Raw genomic sequence first — 14523 nt, 5'->3', positions numbered from 1 at the left:
GTAACAGTGGCTCATGATTCCAGTTTGGCAATGCACCTTGATGTGAGAAAGACAAAGTGGCACGCATTTTGAAAACACTTCTATCATTGTGCAGGTATCTTCTGTGGATGTTTCCTGGTATTGTAAGTCTTGGTCACACCCGTCAAGTTGTGGGGAAGTGTAATCAGACCGAAAAGGTTGCACCTCTAGTTCCCATTCCTCCTTTTGAGGCACCATTCACCCGTGTGTTGGTGGATATTGTGGGCCCTCTTCCTAAGACTTCTTCAGGATTTTCTTATGTGTTGACCCTGATTGATATGGCTACTCGTTATCCTGAAGCCATTCCACTTAGAAATATCTCAGCAAAGAACGTGGTTAAGGAAATGCTAGGGTTCTTCACAAAGTTTGGTCTGCCCAAGGAGGTACAGTCAGACCGGGGAAGTAATTTCATGTCAAATGTTTTCAAGCAGTCTCTGAAAGAGTTGGGCATCACCCAGATCACGTCTTCAGCTTACCATCCCCAGACCCAAGGAGCGTTGGAGAGATATCATCAAACACTCAAATCGATGCTCAAGAAATACTGTTTGGAACATCAGAAAGACTGGGATAAAGGTCTTCCATTCGTTGTATTTGCCGCAAGAGAATCTCCAAATGAATCACTGGGCTTCTCACCTTTTGAACTACTGTTTGGCCATGAAGTAAGAGGACCCCTTAAGTTACTCGAGGAATGCTGGCTGTCGGAGGAAGATGACGTCAACCTGCTGGAGTATGTGATGAAGTTCAAAGAACGGTTGTCCACTGCTTTACAGCTGGCGAGAGAGAATTTAGGAGCTGCTCAGGAGAAGATGAAGACTTGGTATGATAAGAAGTCCAGGTTACGCCACTTCCAGCCAGGAGATCAGGTTTTGATTCTGCTACCGGTGCATGGGCAACCTCTTCAAGCCAAGTTTAGTGGTCCTTATTTCGTGGAGAAGAAACTCAGTGATGTCAACTGTGTCATCGCCACACCAGATCGTAGAAAGAACAAGCAACTTTGTCACATCAACATGCTAAAGTTATATCACAGGCGGGACGAAAATAACCCAGTCTGCACTGTAGCTGTTCCACCCGAGTCTGCAAGTGAAGTTCTCCCATGCAGCATGAGCCTGAGTGATAGTTTGGGGAAGAATCCTGATATCCTGAATGATCTCCAGACTAAGCTTTCTCATCTACCTCCCAAGGAAAGGCAGGAGTTTTCGGCTTTACTGCAGGAGTACCCACAAGTGTTCCGTGCCACTCCAGGAAGAACCACTGTGTTGATGCATGATGTCGATGTTGGAGACACAAAGCCAATTAAACTGCCTCCTTACCGTGTGAACCCAGTGAAAGTTCCTCTCATCCAGAAGGAGCTTGCTACCTGTTGGACCACAAGATGATTGAGCCCTGTCAGAGCGAGTGGAGTTCTCCTGTCACTCTAGTCCCTAAGCCAGGTGGGTCACAACGGCTTTGCATCGACTACAGACGTGTTAATCAGATAACCAAAACAGACACTTACCCTCTCCCTCGTGTGGAAGATTGCATAGACAAGATCGGAAAGGCTAGGTACATAAGTAAGTTTGATTTGTTAAAGGGATACTGGCAAGTACCTATGACTGAACGTGCTAGGGAGATCTCATGTTTTGTAACACTAGGAAAGACTTTTGCATGTTCTGTAATGCCATATGGTATGAAGAATGCGCCAGCCACATTTCAGAAGCTCATGAATGTTGTAACAGAGGGTTTGGCAGGGTGTGTTGTTTATATTGATGATGTATTAATCTTCAGTGACAACTGGAAAGATCACCTATGCCATGTCAGTAAATTTCTTGAGCGTTTGGTTCATGCTAATCTTGTAGCTAATTTATCAAAGTGTAAGTTTGGTCAAGCTAAAGTTCAGTACCTTGGGTACGTAATTGGTGATGGACATGTTGCACCACCAGGAGCTAAGGTTCAGGTTATAAGTGATCTTCCCAGACCTAAAAGTAGGAAAGAGCTACAAAGATTTTTGGGAATGGTAGGTTATTACAGGAGATTTGTTCTTAACTTTTCAATTCTTGTATCACCACATTACAGACCTACTGAAAAAGGGAGTTAAATTTGTCTGGACCGATAACTGTGAATCCTCTTTCAGCAAACTTAAAGCTATCCTATTAAGTCAGCCAGTGCTCGCTACTCCAAATTTTGCTAAGCCTTTTAAGATGGCTGTTGACGCAAATGATACAGGAGCTGGGGCTGTTTTGCTGCAAGAGGATGATCAGGGTATTGAACACCCTGTATCTTATTACAGTAAGAAGTTCACTCCACCTCAAAAGAACTACTGAACTATTGAGAAAGAGCTTTTGGCCTTGATTTTGGGTTTACAGTATTTTTCATTTTATTTGTGTTCTGGTTTTGACCCCATAGTCATTTATACCGATCATAACCCACTGAAATTCCTTAGTAAGTTTAAAGATAAAAATCAGAGATTGACAAGATGGAGTGTACTTCTTCAGGAGTATTCATTAGACATACAACATATCAAGGGGAAAGAAAATGTTATTGCAGATTGCTTATCTAGACTTTAGACAGATTGTTTTAGAGTAATAAGAAATTTCCTTTGTAAATTTCTTTTTCTTTGTGGGGAGGTGTTACATAGCCTATGATTTCATCATCCTTTGTGTAATTCTAACGTACAGTATGCTGCATGTTTGATCACGAGCGTGTTCTACCTCACTCCCCCCCTCCTCCCTTATAGTAGAGTAAGTCGTTCTTTCTGTTGTTCAGAGCAGGATTGTCAACTCCTTTGTCCCCTCTGGCTTCATTTGCGCGTCCTTCTTACAAGTTGTATCAAGCTCTGCCGGCCCCTATATAATGAGCTCAGTCTCTGCATTAATTGCCACTTAGATCTACTCCTCATTTTGCTCACATCTCTGTCCTCCCCTGTACAGTTGTTATTATTGTGAGTGCTCAGGAAGTCTCCAACCATCTAGCAACTGTGTAATTTGAGTATAAGTGTTATTACATTTTGTTCTTGTACTTGTAGCATAAGGTGTTAATTTTTAGGCCTAGCAAAGTCTTTGTAATTCATTTTGTCAGCCAGTGGTAATAATATTTTGTATCTGTAATAATATATCTTGCATTCACTGAGTATTATCTGGTATTCTCATTTTATCAGGGCTGACTTAGATAAATTTTCTCTTGCTAATTTCGTGTTAATAGAGGCTATTGCAGTTAACCATATATTTAACCTTTTTTTTGCCATTACATTATCCTAATGAGTCCTGAATGTTTAGTTGTTAGTTTGAGCATTAAACTTTAACTTGTAATTTTACCTAACTCTTTTGTTTTGAACCTGGACTTTGCGGGACAGTAGTGATTTTAGTCTCTGTTCCGTAATATATATATATATATATATATATATGGAGCCTCTGTGGTACAGTGGTAGAGTGTGCGTTTCGCACGCTAGTGAGTGGGGGTTCGCCTCCCGCCAGAGTTGTAAAAACTTTGGGAAGCATTTACCAAGCCACTTGCCACTTTGGCGGACACAAGGGACGCTGTGGTTGAACCAGTGTCGCATACTAGTATGCTTGCACCCAATCGGCTTAAGGCGGGCCGATTACACTTGGTTCACAGACTACACACATCCAAAGCCACTACAACACTACAATCACACTCACAAGCTCTTCTCACCCTACATAGGCCTACAGCCTCTACCAGAAAGCCTAAGCCACAAGGTAGAGATACATTGGCTGTATCGTCCCTGCTTCGGTAGGGATAGGCCGGTCCTGCAGTGGACCTCAACGGCTGATGATGATGATATATATATATATATATATATATATATATATATATATATATATATATATATATAGTACCGTATATAAAAATATATATATGTATATATTAATATTATATATATATATATATATATATATATATATATATATATATATATATAGTACCGTATATAAAAATATATATATATAAAGTATATATATGTATATATTAATATTATATATATATATATATATATATATATATATATATATATATATATATATATATATATATATATAGTACCGTATATAAAAATATATATATGTATATATTAATATTATATATATATATATATATATATATATATATATATATATATATATATACATATATATATATATATATATATATATATATATATATATATATATATATATATATATATATATATATAGTACCGTACATAAAAATATATATATGTATATATTAATATTATATATATATGTATATCTATATATATATATATATATATATATATACAGTATATGTCTCTCTCTCTCTCTCTCTCTCTCTCTCTCTCTCTCTCTCTCTCTCTCTATATATATATATATATATATATATATATATATATATATATATATAAATATATTTATATATATATATAGATATAGATATAGATATATATATATATATATATATATATATATATATATATATATATATATATATAGGCTAAATATAATGGTGGTAGGTGGAGGTGCGCACCATCCACTCACTCGATGTAGTGTTGTTTTGGGTGTCCACCCTTTCTTCCCTTCCTTCCCCTTCTGTCTTTCCTTCATTCTTTCCTCTTCCTCCTGCCTTCAGGTGACTTTACTCTTCCTCTTCTGTCTTTTTTTCCTTCACTTTTTCCTCATCCTTCTGCATATGGGTGACTGCACTGAGTGACGAGCCAAATGGTTTCCTGTACACCATATAACCAAATATTGGCGCCTGGTGGTTTTGTAGGTAATTAAGGCGCTACAGTCGGATTGAGCCTGTGTAAGTTTATATCCAAGGGGTGGTTGGGGTTTATTGCTCATGTAATACCACTCAGGGATGAGTGAGGTTGGTTACTCTTATCTTAAATGGCAGGACCAACTTGCCTAGCCCGGGCTCCTACGCTTCTCATGGGGCAACGTAAGATTGGATGATATATATATATATATATATATATATATATATATATATATATATATATTACGGTATATGCCTATTCAAAAATAAGCGCACAGGAATAACGTTTTCCTGTATATTTTTCCACATGATGTTTCCATTGATCTTAATGTTTGATAGGATCTCTGTCTCAGTGTTTAGGAATTCAGTAAACAGGTCATATGGCTCAGCTGCTAAGTTGAGAAAGGTAGTTGTTACGGTGGAGAACGGTCTCAAAAACCAGCTCGTTTCTTTGGTAGTTGAAAACGAATATCTGTCTACCTGTCTGTCTGTTCTGACGCCGCATACGTTGAATAAACCTGAATGTATTCACACAATTTTGGGTAAAAGCAAGTATAAATATATATAATCACATTTAATTTTGTGTTAATATGCTAAAATGTTTCAGTAATCGTAAACTAATTCAAGGAGCTGGATGCATTTAAAAATACTGTTTATACGGTACACGCTACAGATTCATTCACTTATACGAAGACAATTTTGCAAACATGCAAAAATTTAATTAATATGTTATGATTATCCTTCTCGGGTAATAGTCTTAAATGTCTAGCTATGATATATATAAATAAATAAAAATTTCAGCTTGAAAATTTGGAGTTGTCAAGAATGAAATGAAAAATTGTATGTTCCTCAAAGAGCACAAGAGCAGGCGAAGGCTGTGGTGATGACGAAGGCAACACAGCATTTTCTTTAGTTAGTGGGGGTAGGAGATGGTAAATGAGTCTCTGAGGGTTAAGGGTCGAGTGATGAATGACGTACGGCGTGCGATGATGATGTGGTGTGGTGATGTATGATGATGAGATTATAGCTGCAGGTGTGCCGTGCCAGAGGGTGGCGAATGTTGTGTGGTTGGGGTTAGTGTGTGGCGTAGTATCATGTGGTGTATGACGATGTACTGTACAGTGATGAGGGTTTCGGTTTATTTTGTGTTGTGGTTGTGGGTGATGTTACGTTGTGGTTGTTAAAGTGTTGCTTGGCTTGGCATGGTTTAATGTGATTATGTTTGGTGATAAGTGCAGTTTATTTTGCGTTGTGGTGGTGGGTAGTGTTTATTGTATAGTATGTGGATATACGGTAAAGCGATATGGTATTTGATGTAGTGATGAGCTTGCTGATTTGTAGTGTTATGGTTGTAAGTACTGTAGATAAGGACGATTAGTTGGGGGTACACCACGGTGATGATTTATGACATTAATGGAACCGATACGTGACTTAATGGATTGGTGTAGTGACTTGATGGTGTTTGAAGGTGGGTTGATGAGGTAGTATGGTGTGATGTGTTATGGTGGTGGCTGGTAAACACCCTATTGTGTTATGGTGGTGGCTGGTAAACACCCTATTGTGTTTATTGTGTTATGGTGATGTGATGATGTGGTGATGGTGTAATGGTTGCTTAGTGTAGTGATGTGGTGATAATGTGACACTAGTACGGTACGATGATGGCTTTGTGATGGTGGTGGTGATGGGTTGATGATTTAATGTTGTGATGATGATGATTATGATTATGTAGAGTCATGTGGTGATGGTGTTGATTGTGGTCATGGCTCGAGTGTAGCTTGGTATGGTATGGAGAGGTTCGGTGAGTGGGCTAGTGGATGGTGTGTGGGTGTGTGGTTGTGGGTAATTAAAAGGCTGGTGGTCTAGGGTGGTAGTAGGTGGGTAGTGATTAATGAGTGATGCGTGATTAGAGTGGGGCGTGCTGTGTCATAATGAGCCGTGGTTTGATGTGGTAATGTATTATATTGCGCTGGCGTTTGCGAATTGGACAGTGTGTTGTGGTGGTCGTTACTGATTGCTGAGTGGTTTATGGAGATAAATACTAATGACTTTGTACTGAATGAATGGAGTGAGGGAGTTGGATAATTATTCTATCATGTTGGGTATGATTGTTGTGTGACAGTTGTTGGTTAGTAGTTTTTTTTTTTTTTTTTTTTTTTTTTTAAATTGGGAGAGTGTGTTGATATAGTGTGGTGGTGGATAATATCTTTGTGCGATGTCTGGGTGTGGGTGCTATGTATAGATGGTGTGTTAAGGCGGTGGTGTAATGTGATGTGGTGGGGAGAATGAGGATTATTATGATACCTTGATTGTAGGCATTTTGTGTTGATGGTGTGGTGTGTTGTGGGAGTGGAAAGTAATCATTGTGTTGTGTCTGGTTGTGGGTAGAATGAGTTTATCGTAAAGTAAACTGATGTTGTAGTATGGTGGTGCATGTTGTGTTTGCTTGTAAGTAGAGTTTGTGGATGATGATGTAGTGTGATGTGGAGTAGTGTGGTGTGCAGTGTTGTATTGTGGTGTAGTGTGGAGTGGTGTAGTTTGGTGAGGTGTGCAGTGGTGTAGTGTGGTGTGGTGTGGAGTGATGTAAAGTTGTGTAGTGTTGTGTTGTAAGGTATGGAGTGGTGTAGTGTGGTGTGTAGAGTGGTGTGGAGAAGTGTAGTGCGGTGTGGTGTGGAACAGTGTAGTGTGGCGTGGTATAATGTGGTATGGTATGGTATGACGTGGTGTGGTTGTACAGTCACGAGCGATAATTCCATCATTTGTTTGGGGCTTTGAATTAATGTGGCGAGATTTACTGCATGGTAATAGTGTGCCGATGTGGTGATTATGGTCATGATTTAGGGTTGATAAGATGATGTTAGTGACAGTGTGTTTATTGTATCATGGTGATGGGAAATGTGGTGATGGTGTAGTAATGGTTTAGTGTAGTGATGTAGTGATAATGTGATATGATGATGGCTTTGTGATGGTGATATTGATGGGTTGATGATTTAATGTTGTGATGATGATGGTGATGGTGGTGGTGGTGGTGTAGAGTCATGTGGTGATGGTGTTGATAGTGGTGGTGTGCTGTAGCGATGTTCTGGTGATAATGTAGTGCAGGTGCTATATGGTGATGGGTTTATGGTGTTGATGGTGTATTGATGGGTTTATTTTTTTTTTTTTTTATGCTAGGTGTAGTGCAGTGATGATGATGTACAGTAGAGTGATGTGATGACAATGTAGTGTTATGACGATGTGATGGTAATGTAGTGATGTGCGTGGAATGATGAAGGTGTGTAGGTAATGGTGTGGTGAAGATGTGGTGATGTGTCATAATGATGGGGTGTGGTGATGGTGTAGTGATGGCTAGTGTAATAAGGACTGCAGCCAGCACTACCTACCCTTCTTATCCTTCTCAATTTTTAGCTGTGGTGTACTGTAGTGTGACAAGGCTGATGGTGTAATGATGGTGTGATGTTGTAGTGATTATGCAGTGATGTTGTGATAGTGTGATGATACTGCGGTGATAATGTGGTGATAGTGTGATGATGTAGTGATTGTGCAGTGATGGTGTGGTGATAGTGTAGTGATGGTGTGGTGATAATGTAGTGATGGTAACGTAGTGATGGTGTGATGATTATGTGATGAATTTGTGGTGATGATGTAGTGATGATATGATACAGTATAGTAATGATATAATGATCATGTGATGTAGTGATGGTGTGGTGATGGCGTGATGTATGATGATGATATAGTGATGGTATAGTGAGGATGTACAACTGGACAGCTTAGGCAGCATAACAACACCCACCACCATCTCACATGCTACCCAATCCTTGACGTGGTGTGCTGAGGTATGCTGCATCACTGAATTTTTCACCACATGCACTGTTGGTCGTGGTTGTCGTCTCTTATTCCTTACCACACCTCCACGACACCACCACGAGACTGCGTGGATAGATGGAGATGGTCTTGTCAACAACGAATCACAAAAAAAAAATCATTGTTTTCTGGTTGTAGTTAGGGTGTGGAAACTTGCCCGGGATGTAATCCTTTCTCCTTTACCTGTCCCAGAGTTTTGCCCCTTTTTGGCTTATTTTATGTAGCTCAGTGACAGAATTAGACAATACTGTGACTCTACATATTTTCCAATGCAGCTCTTCGTGACAAATATTCTATTATTAATCTCTTGTTTTAAGTCAGTATTCTGGATGTAGAGCTGGCAATTTGAGGCCAATTTCGAGTAAAATGGGTATATCTGGAATATCAAGAGGGCAATGGATGTATGAGGGCCCAAGCATAGGCTACCGTAGTCCAGACCATTTAACCCGTAGGAGACCACAGTACATGTCTCGTAGCATTTCCTTGACATAAAGACCTTCGGCCACCAATCCTTGCTTTTGTAACGTGTATTATCTTGTATTTCTGTACACACACACACACACATATATATATATATATATATATATATATATATATATATATATATATATATATATTTGGTTAGTTAAATGCATACATGACTGAATGTGAGTTTAGAAGGCTACATGGCCAAATTCACAGATACTTTTTTTTTTTTTTTTTTCACCCGCACGATATTGCTTGCAGAGTTTATATTTTTGCAGGTACGGTGTGAGTTGCATCAGTTATGCAGATGATATTTTAATTCAGGCCAACAATCATCGTGATATGCAAAAATCACTAGATTTATTGGGAGAGATGTGTGATGAGCTAGGCTTAATTATATCAACCGAAAAGACTAAATTCATAACAAAAGGATCCAACTATGTAAATACGTTTTACTTGCAAGGGAGTCCATTGAAGAGAGTTGACTTTGTTAAATATTTAGGAGTATATGTTGGGAATATTAGGGGAAAGATTGCTGAATTTGATTTGGTCATGACAACATGTATGAAAAGGCTTAGGCCTCTTAGAGTGATGTCTTGGAAGGGTCTGGGGGCCTCTATTCCAGTTTTAAAAATGATGTATATTGCATATATAAGATCAGTCATTGATTATCACGCTCCAGTTCTTTCTTGTCTGCCTGCTGATAAACTTAACAAGCTTGACACAATACAGAATGAAGCAATGAGACTAATACTAGCATGCCCAAAGAATGTTAAAGTATCTAATCTTAGACTAGAATTAGGGTTATCTTCTATCCCAGATCGGATTAAGGAGATAAATACACTAATAGGAGTCAGAGCACTGAGAGACAAGAGAGACACACCACCTAAATCAGAGCTCATAAATTTATTAAGGCTAGAAGATTTGACTGGCAGGGACTGGACTCATATAACTGCTGCAAACCTTGTCAACTACCAAATGACTGATCATCATTTAGGAGACTGGGACTGGAGTGAACCTCTGCCGCCCTGGAAGGAGAGACCACTAGACATCGCCTTCACTACATTAGACACAAAAAAGACCGACCTCCTACCGTATGAACTCAAAGTTGACTTTATGACACTTATATCAAGTCTGGCAGGGGAAGACAAAGACCAAGTGTACTGTGACGGTTCTCTTCACACACAGACTGGACGTGCTGGGGCTGCTGTTACCATTGTAAGTGGGGGTAGCTTTGTTCATGGGGCTGAGACACTCAGCAGGCTACATGACTGGGCTTCATCCACCCAGTGTGAACTTGTAGCACTTGTGAATGGGCTGGAACAAGTTTGTCTAAGGAAACAAATTGCCATCATCTTAACAGACAGCATGTCTGCTCTGCAATCTCTCTCTGACCCTCACCCCACATACCCTGACCTTGTTCACAGGATCAGGCGGATTGTTGCAGTGCTTAGGGAGATTGATGTTCAGGTCAAATTTGTTTGGATCCCCTCACATGTTGGAATCCCGGGTAATGAAAGAGCTGACTTTTTAGCCAAGGAGGCTTCTAACAAGGACACTTGTGACTATGACCTGGGACTTTCACTTAGACAACTTAAAAGAAAGATCATGACCATACAAAAAGAAAGGGTGACTGACCTTAGACTCAGAGAACACAACACCAGCACTTCCATACACTACTACAACACAGTTGCACTGATGACAAGTTACGTATATGGCAGACATACGACAAGTAGGTGGGTTGACTCTGTACATGCAAGAATAAGGCTTGGCTACTGTTACCCTTGGGAACTGGGTTGGCAGGTTGATGAGGAGAGGAGGAAGTGCAAAGTATGTGAACAACCCAACAAACACACTTTGAAGCATTATCTATTGGAATGTCCACTCATACGTGAATACAGGAATACTCAGTTTATGACAATAGAGAGTCAGGCAAAATTTATGTTAGAAAATGATATTGTCAGAAAAATACTGAGGAAGTATAAATTATTTGCTTCTCCTCAGTAACACAACAATTGCCCCCAAAATACACTTAGCCTAATATAACTGTTATAAAATTTTTCAACTTAAGAACTTATGTCATATATGTCTGATCAGTTCGTCCAATTCTCTCACACATATACTGATAATATAAAATGAGTTATATTTATGTTGATATACTGTTGTAAGACTTTTGTAATGCAGATAGGGATGCATCTCGCTGAGATACTGCCTTCCTTTTGGATACCCCTTTTAAATTCTTTGTATGATGCTGTATCTATGTATTTTTTTGACGCTGCCCCTTCACAGGATGAAGTGTGGGGTGTCCAATAAACTAGCCCCATTGGGGTCAAATCAAATCAATCTCTCTCTCTCTCTCTCTCTCTCTCTCTCTCTCTCTCTCTCTCTCTCTCTCTCTCTCTCTCTCTCTCTCTCTCTCTCTCTCTCTCTCTCTCTCTCTCTCTCTCTCTCGACTGCCTGTATCTAGGGCATAGCAAATAGCCTAGTTCTGACTCCACTAGGGAAAACACGTGTTGTTACTCAAGAGACCTGTACAGTCTGTTTAATTGACTTGTGCACCTGAGATGTATGGGACAAATAGGATGTGTTATTCGCGGCTGCTGATTACCCGCCGACGATGTCATTGAAGTAAATGCAGGCATGTACCGTAGTACAACGTGCAGACGTAGTGTACACAATGGGTGGATATTACAGTGCAATAGGTGTACACCGTGGGTGGGTGATTTACTTCAAACGTCACTCATCGTTTTATACAACTTTATAATGAGCTTTAATTTTCTTTGATAACAGTAATCTTTTAAAGCTAACTTTGACCTCTTTAGCTTCGGAAATTATTCCACATTTAAATGACTGCTTATACTGCAGGCAGTTTAAAAATATAAATATGTATGTGTTAAAAAAAGAAGAGCTGTAGATTTACATCATCGGCGGCCAATCAGCAGCCGCGAATCAAACACACCTTACTCACCCCATTCATCTCAGCTGCCCAGGTCAATCAAATAGAGTATAGTTGTTCAGTTCCCTCCTCGTCGTCGTCGTCGTCGTCATCATTGCTTTTACATTTAGTCATTCCTCTATTTCTGCACCAGTTGGCTTCAGAGTTGATAGTTCTTCCTTGGGCAAGTACCGTAGGTAATATTTTCGCTTTTTTTATTTTTTTGTCCTTTTAATGGGATTTCCGGAGTCAAAGATAGGACCACACAAACTTACACATTTTGAGATCCCATGTTCTTTTATGCTCATTAGTAATCATGGTAATTTCAACAGAAGTAGGCTATGACAGTGTACTGAAGCTGTTTTGAGACCATCTTGACTTCCCTTGGGAATGTTGGCGGTCTGTCTTGCATTTTACATTTTAATTCTTTAAGGGTACTCAGCTTTGATCATAAAGAGCTTTCTTAACTGAGTTGTTCTCCTTACTCTTTAATATTCATGTATTTTTACACGGTATAGTCATATGGAAGAAATGGATAGAGATATGGTGTTGAAACGACTATGAAGTATCTGTGAGAGTTAAAGGTGGGGGAGGGGGGGGCCTATAGGCCAAGAGGAACGCGAATAGAGAAGGCAAATCAGTGAGGGAGAGAGCAAGGTGTGGAAGTTGATGTGACTAGCGAACTGACAGGGAACAGAGTCGACAGGATGAGATATGTACTGTATGGAGGAGTGATCGACTTATGACATTATAAAGATCATAGCAGCTTATCAACAGAGGTCGTTAACGCCGTACGACAAGAGTAAAAGCAGAACATGGATGAAATATGAACTGAGGAGCATTTGGTTCGGGAAGTAGAGTCGGGATAATAAAGATGATGGTAATGATGATGTTTATGATGATGATGATGATGATTTATTTTCATCCAAATTTTTCATTACTGACAATATTCATGTTGGATTTTTTTACATGGATAGAACGCAAATGAGAGAGAGAGAGAGAGAGAGAGAGAGAGAGAGAGAGAGAGAGAGAGAGAGAGAGAGAGAGAGAGAGAGAGAGAGAGAGAGAGAGAGAGAGAATGTCAAAGGAGTATAACAAAATGTGCAGGTTAAGAGACCCAGTTCAATTATTCATTCTTTGAACTGAAGTATCAGTATCATTAATAGAAGGAAGTGGTAATATTAATCAGCCATTCACCATTCTTACCACTGCCACCATCACAGTTTCCACTAACGCAAGCGCCGGTAGACAATATCCAGAAGAATGAAAGGGAAGTCGAGAGTAGGAACTGTCCACAGAGTATGCAGTGAAGTGACCTTACATTTATTCAGCTATCCTTCTATTTCCTGATGGTTTCAAAGTCTCCCTTAAGTTTTATAAAATTTTCGGGCGATGCAAGAGTAACATGGAAAAGATGTTCCTGGACTGAAGGGGTTAATCTTTTCACAGCTTCCGACACATTTTTACTGCTACTCAGTCTGACACCAGGCGAGTTTGTTGAGCCGAGGGAAATCCAGACATGCAGTCAGAGGATTAGGAGTTACCGGGTGAGTGACAGAGGAGCGGCATGGTGAAGTGATAGCACACACACACACACACACACACACACACACACACACACACACACACACACACACACACACACACACACACACACACACACACACACACACACACACACACACACACACACACACACACACACACACGGCAGTAAGTCTCTCTCTCTCTCTCTCTCTCGCACACACACACACACACACACACACACACACACACACACACACACACACACACACACACACACACATATTCAAGACCTGTTTCCCGGCTGAAGACTGAGTAAGAAATGTGCTCAGGTAAGGAGGGTAGAAAGAGCTAATTTAATGTGTTCATGTAGCCCTGAGCTGGTTAGTAATTAAAGCGCCGTGTAAGACCAGGTGGGCAGGGACTGGCAGCCGGAATACCCTTCCCTCTTTAAAATAATAATAATAATAATAATATCTTGCACACAGTTTCCACATCCCTCATCTGTTCCAATCCATATATACTCAATTGCTCCTCCACTTCTCTCTATATTCTGCCTTTTTTTTTTTTTTCATCCTCTTGTAACCTTTCCATCCTCCTTGCATATACTACTTCCTCCTGTCCTTTCCTTCTATTTTTCCATTTCACTTGGACCTTGACTCTCACCACCACCAAGTGGTGGTCAGAAAGTCCAGTTCCCCCAACCTCTGTATGCTCTTGCATCCATTACACATCTTCTCATCCTTTCATCCACACGCACATAATCAGTCATTTCCTTCCATTCATTCAGTTCACCACCCACCCTTCTCATCACTCGCCACGTATACCTATGGATCATTTTGTGCCTGAAGAGGGTACTGGCAATTACCAATCCCCTCCCGACAGAAATGTCCATGAAAGCACTGCCATTCTCATCTGTCTCAGCAGGCACACTCCACTTACCAACTACTCCATCCATCTGCACATTCCCTACTTTAACAGTCATATCG

This window comes from Coenobita brevimanus, chromosome 38 (assembly GCF_032717465.1).
Source record: "Coenobita brevimanus isolate Jiangsu-jjx chromosome 38, ASM3271746v2, whole genome shotgun sequence".
NCBI classification, from domain to species: Eukaryota; Metazoa; Arthropoda; class Malacostraca; order Decapoda; family Coenobitidae; genus Coenobita; species Coenobita brevimanus.
This window is presented reverse-complemented; position numbering follows the sequence as displayed.